Genomic DNA, 6,006 nt, shown 5'->3' with positions numbered 1-6,006 from the left:
TGTTTTGTCTGTTTTACTGCAAAAAAATATTATCTTATTTAATTCAGGAAACAAAACTTATTAACCCTTGTGCTGCATTAGATTTTTAACACCGTTGAGTGCATTAAGGACCAAAAATGGCCACATATTAAACATTGCCTAAAATATTATATATTATTATTATTTTCCACTTTTACCAAGTTAAATCTTTTAACCAGCATCAGTCCTCATCATAACTACCAAAAATGTATTCAATTTCAGGATTTTAACCCTTTAATTACCAGTTTTGTTTGCGAAAACCATCGATTTGTATAAGGAAAAAACTCAAAAATTCAATTATTTTCAATAAACTAAATGCAAAGAGAAAACTTTAGATTTGGATTATCACAGTCCCACTTTGCAAAAAATCCCACTTAGCGCATTAGAGACCAAAAATGGCCACCTATTAAACATTGCCTATTGCCTAAAATAAGGTGCATTTCCACCCATAGGGAATAAATATGTAGTGACGTCATCTGGTGGAATACACTATATAATGCAAATATAATGCTTTTGCTTCAAAATGAAAGGATGTTTTTGCAAAAATCATGTTTCATGTATTACTGACAGCCTCAGATTTAAACAACGTTTTAATGGGTTTCAATGGGCCATTTTTGGTCTTTATGGTGCTGAGTGTTACTATTTGATCTACACAGTGTGTGTTATACATATTTTGCAAAATGGGATCACATTTTTTACATGTATCCAAAAAGTCACAATTTTGCCAAATTTCATACCATTTGCATTAAAACAGCCAAAATGGTCAAAGAAATTAAACTGCAAAAGACCAAAAATGTCCCTAATGCAGCATAAGGGTTAATTTTGACCTCCCTGAAAATACTTATAAAAGTCTATGTATATATTAGCTCATGATCCTTATAAGCTACTTCTTTCTGTCTCTTTTACACACATTCATCCATGCTTCTTGGGAAGCGGCATACACACTTCAGAGTGGACTCAGCTGACAGCTGCTGCTGACTGCAAATACATGCAAAGGCAAAGTTTGAACTGCTTGTTTTGCAGAAGAGAAGCTTTTTCTTATTTAATCTCTCTCAGTATTACACGTACACCGGCACATCGGGCGGCATGATGCCAGGCAGCTGATGCGGCATTAGGAAGGACTTTTGGGAAACAGATGGGAGTCAGAGTTAATGGAGTTATGAGGCTTACAGTCTCTGCAGGTTTGAGGTTAATCTGGTTACCCATTTACTAGTCCAAGAATAATGAAGCAGGACGAAAAAATAACAAAATATATTTTTCATTAAAAAATGAAAGAGATACTGTTAATTGTGGCCCCCTAGTGGTTAAAATAGAATTGCATGTTTTGGACAGAACATTGTTGTGGTTGTGCTGCTGCTCGGCTCCACTGAGCGGATGAATGTGGTCTGAGGTGCCGGTGAACACGTAAATCAAGTTTTTTGTTGTTACAACCGGTGATTCTCCGGAGGTTTGTTGTTTGTTTTAAATGATCCATGGTAATAAAAAAAATGTCAGGCTAAGAAAACATATTTTCAGCTGCTCGCCGGAAGCTATGGACCCTTTCACATTTCCGGGTTTCTCAGAAGTGGAAGTCGTCATAGTTGGGGAAACTTCAATAGACCTTATGCCCCAGAGAAACAAGCTCACAGTCACCTTTAGAGTTTTCAGTTTGAACTTTTGTTTTTGTGGTATTCTGTATATTGTATCAAGTCTAAAGACTTGTTTTATGTTCTATATCAGGTGTGATCTAGGTCCATATATGTTTTTTCATGTGTTCTGGTTGTTTGGGGCTTTAATGCGTGGGCTATTCTTCTGAAGAACAATTCTGCAGTTATGTGTGGGTGGAATCTTAGGAAAAGAGTTCCAGAAGTTTGAGGTTCGCTGGACTATATGAGGCAAGCGCAATGGCCGCACAAGTGTTCATGTTGACCCTTTCACGCTTACGATCACACCGGTGTGATTTGAATGGTCATCGCTTCAGGTCATCAACTGCTAAATTCAAATTTGCTCACATGCGTTGGCTGGCGCTGAGCCAGAGACGGACGCACTCAGTGCTGTCAGTGTTTTCAACCACATAATGTTTATTTTAGGATATAATAAGTACTAATTACACAAGCACTAACAAAACAATGATTTTGAGTTTGTAAAATACACACTGATGTTTAGGAAGCTGCAATAATAATCCTTTCAGTTATAATAAGACGACACGTTTTATTCATATCAGATACATATTGTGTTTAGCTTAAAGGAACACTCCGACTTTTTGGGACTTTAGCCTATTCACCTTACCCCCCAGAGTTAGATAAGTCCATACATACCTTTTTCATCTCCGTGCGTGCTATAAGTCTGTTTGACGCACCCACCACTAGCCTAGCTTAGCACAAAGACTGGGTGTGAATTGTTGCTTTCATACTAATCCAAATGAGTGGAAAAATAACGCAAACGTTTTTCTATTTACATGTTGTGATTTGTATAGTCACAGAATGTACAAATAACAAAGTCAAATGAGACACAGACATCTTTTAACCGTATAAAACCTTGGAACTATTCTCTGAAGGCGAAGCACTGCTACTTTGGCGGAGTGATAACCGCATCACCTGAGACACGCCTTGGTGAGGAACGGACAGTTCGCTCAGTGTTTGGGTAACAGAGTCAGCAATTTATAAATAGTAAAAGCGTAGTTTAGAGTCATGGGTTTTCGCTCTATTGTAAATAGCTGCGACTGTAAACAGGGGAGGTAATACCATGTTTCACAGAATTCCAACTAAAAACACTGACTGGATGAAGAAATAACTTACTCTGGATATTTATCCAAACACACCTAAATAGATTATCAAGGGACATTATGTTTGCTCGGTACATTTCAATGGACGACTATTTTGAAAAAATGGAATTTGCCACACGGACCATAATGTGCTGAAGGATACGGCCATCCCATCGATAGCACAGGACAAGGATCACCTGCGGCTGAGGTAAGTGTTGTTTTTAGATGACCTACTGTAACAGTGCCATTAGCCAGATCTAATGTAACGTTAGTGACACTATTATATGATTAGGGTATGAATATGTTTTTATCTTGACGCGGCGCATACGCGCTTGAAAAAAAAAACGAGCGCGTTTACTATCGAATTAATTTTGAGCCAATAAAAATGAACGTAACTTTTCAAGAAACGAATGAAAATATAAATTGAAACTGAATAAAATATCTTTGAAACTGAAAAAGAATGAACCGCAAGCAATTTTTTTGACTTTGTTTTTAATACACTACATGTTTTGCTAACTATTCCTCATATTTCGTTTACTGATCTACACTTACAAATGCGCTTCCAGAGTTTTCATTTACCCTTCTGAAGTTTTCGTTTACACTCCCTGAGTTTGCGTTCGCTGTTCTGACACAAATCTCTCGTGGGGGCGGGCTAGTAGCAGTCTATTCTCATTGGCTACTGAGTTTTTGATTGACAGCTTCTTGACCTGGAAGTGAAGACGTCAGTGAGTGTTGTGATTACACGTTTGGATGTGAGCGTCTGTAAGCGTAGCTTTCTATTTCATTTAGGTGATATTAAGTTTATTTCTTTATTTATTTACTGCTACACTATATTGTTGATATGATTTCTTATAGAAGGAATAGTACAGACAAATGATATAATTTGTCATCGTCGATATCAGAATACTGGATAGCATAGGCTACTCGTGGTAAGTCTGATTGTTTTTATTATTTTTATTAATTAATACTAAACTAATACTAATTATAATACAGTTCTTGCTTTTTCAGGTGGAGAGGCATATTCGAGCTCAGTGAGAGCCCATAACATTATACAGCAGTGTTGTCTTGATTTAATTGGTAAGTTGTTAGCCCAATCATTACATGTCTTGTTTATCTAACGTTACATACGGTTACAGTCTTCGATTAGATCATATTTGCTTCAATTAGATCATATTTCCCCTCTGCCACCCCAAACAACATTGTGCTAGAGTACTGTACAGTATCTGTAGTGTAGCCTACAGTACAAAATGTACTGTATCAGATAATGACCGATGCCATTGGACCAGAGCCCTGTCAATCACTGCCCAGTTCAACTTTGGCAATGTAAAGCCAATTGCTGATTAATTTGTGATGCAGAGTTTTTAAAAGAAGAGAGAGAGTACCATTTTCCACGTCTCCATTCATAATATGTAAACACTCATTTGTTTTGAACTATAACTCTGGGCGCAATATTTATACTGCAAAAGGCAACAAAATGCTTTTTCTGTATCCATATTTTAGTAATAATTATGTTAAAAAAACCCAACATTTTTGAGAAAAATGTTGAATTTTTAATAGTCTTTAATAATTTATATATATATATATATATATATATATATATATATATATATATATATATATATATATACATATATATATCCAAATTCAAAACCTAATACATGCAAGTAATTATGACTGAAAAAATCCAGCAACTAGGGAGTAGACGCTACACCGCCATGGATAAATGTTTATTGGGCTATAGAGCCATCTACTGGTTATACAATAGTATTACAGATGATAAATGGTGTGTGAGTCAGGTAAACATTTGGTACTGTAAAATCCCTTAAAACATTTATATAATTTGTTTGAAATAATTATTTTAAGTCTGCAAATGGTTACTGCATGTGGGAGTTCAAAGCAGTTTGTATTGTTAGATTATAATATATTTCCTTTCTCATTTTCCAGGGATTTGAGCAACTTTTCCACAAACAAAATTCTGATGCTGACACAGAGGATGGAGTGATAATACCAGAGATCAGCGTCTCCATCAGACAATAATGTTACTTTGTTCAGACATATCACCTTTGAATGACTGGGATCCTTATCTTCAGACACCTGTTGTATTTTATTTTAATATTATAAAATAGCAAATATTTTAATTTCTTTGGAGCTCTAGATTAAAACAAACACAGTACACAAGAGGTTGCAGTTTATTCTTATTAGTCTCTGCTGATCATGGATTAGCATACCAACAGCATATGAATGGAATAGTTCATCCAAAAATAAAATTCTCACTTATTTTACTCACCCTCATGCTGTCCCAGATGCATTTTACTTTCTTTCTACAGATAAATACGAATTAAGATTTTAAGGAAAGTAATCCATCTCTGCAAGCCCTAAAGATGCTTTAAAAACCACACACAGTGACCGTGATGTCCATGTGACCTCAGTGGATGAATCAATACTGAAGTGAAACAATAGAATAAAAAAAAAAAAAACTAATAATGTAAACTGTTTTAACTATTAAAAATAATTTCCGACCAACTGCCATACATGGGTACAATCCACTTGTGTTATGTGGACTCACAGAGATGTATTATTTCATTAAAAATCTTTGTGATTATACATTTTATTATCTATATTATGAGAATACTGTGCATTACATGTATAGTATGCAGTTAATGTTTTGTGGATTCTGGTCTTTCCTGTCATAACTGCATCCAAGACTTTCACTTTGGTACTTGTGTATATGCTGTAGTGACAATAAAGAATGAATAAATTTATTAGATTTTTTATTTAAATTCATTTAACTGATTTTATAAGTCATAATTGAACCTGTTGATGATTGTTCAAATATATTTACCATTTTAAATGTTAGAAAATAATATTAACAAAATGAAATAAATAAAATGATCAGCATGATTAAAAAAATACCAACAAAAATATTCTTTGTGTGAAATATGTAATGAAATGCCCTTTGAGGTCTGTATCATCTGACAGCAACCCACGATTGTAATTTTCATATAGTTTAAATTCCTCTTATTTAAGTGATCATACATGATCATTTGATGGTGTAAATGCATATGGTAACAATGAGAAATTTGATGGCCATGGTTGCCAACCTTGATTACCTGGTTGAAGTGAAACTTTCTTGACTGCTGAATATATCACACACGTATACTAGTAGGCTATTCTCTTGTAATAGCACAACCTATTCAGAGCCTAACATGCAAACGAATCATCAAGAATAAACAAATATTCTCCTA

General features: G+C 34.8%; 1 long non-coding RNA gene across 1 annotated transcript; it reads left to right on the top strand.

Moving 5' to 3' along the window:
- Nucleotides 1-3,406: 3,406 nt before the first annotated feature.
- On the top strand, nt 3,407-5,523 carry LOC120487533 (uncharacterized). Its single transcript, XR_016147208.1, has 3 exons — nt 3,407-3,690; nt 3,770-3,838; nt 4,706-5,523. It is a non-coding gene; the product is annotated as an uncharacterized LOC120487533 (long non-coding RNA).
- Nucleotides 5,524-6,006: the final 483 nt, after the last annotated feature.

This window comes from Pimephales promelas, chromosome 1 (assembly GCF_988280905.1).
Source record: "Pimephales promelas chromosome 1, fPimPro1.hap1.1, whole genome shotgun sequence".
Taxonomy (NCBI): Eukaryota; Metazoa; Chordata; class Actinopteri; order Cypriniformes; family Leuciscidae; genus Pimephales; species Pimephales promelas.
Note: the sequence above shows the minus strand (reverse complement) of the source record. Positions and strands in the feature narration are given on the sequence as shown.